We start from the raw sequence: 525 nt of genomic DNA on the forward strand, positions 1-525 counted from the left end.
AAAAAAAATTAATGCAACATACCACAAAGTTCCGTCCGGTCGGTCGGGGTCGATGACTGGTAAACCTTCTCTGCCTGGCAGACGGAGAATGTCCTCTACAGTGTACTGCGAGTAAAGAGCACTCGGAGGCACCATCAAATCGGGATGAATATCGGTGGGCATCGGAGGTGCCATCGGAGGAAGCACAGGAGGAGGCATCGTCGGGTGAGCCATCGGGGAAGGCATATGAGGAGCCGATGGTGCACTAGAAGAAGTAGCCCCAGAGACTCTCTCAGTGTACTGAGTCTCGAGGACAGTCTCCTGACCCGAAGAACCGGGAGCTGAAGAAGACGGGTCTAAATGACTACCCGGCTCACCGAACATCTCTTTGTAATGAACAGTAAGTCTGTCTTTTTGAACCTGGGAAAGAAATTTAATTTTAAAAATTAACATCAACAATATATTTCTCAACATTATCCACCTAATCAACACTAAATAACAAAAAATTCGTAAACCTATCTAAATTCCCTATACTAACCACCTAAT

This window comes from Brassica oleracea, chromosome C4 (genome assembly GCF_000695525.1).
Source record: "Brassica oleracea var. oleracea cultivar TO1000 chromosome C4, BOL, whole genome shotgun sequence".
In the NCBI taxonomy this organism is placed as follows: Eukaryota; Viridiplantae; Streptophyta; class Magnoliopsida; order Brassicales; family Brassicaceae; genus Brassica; species Brassica oleracea.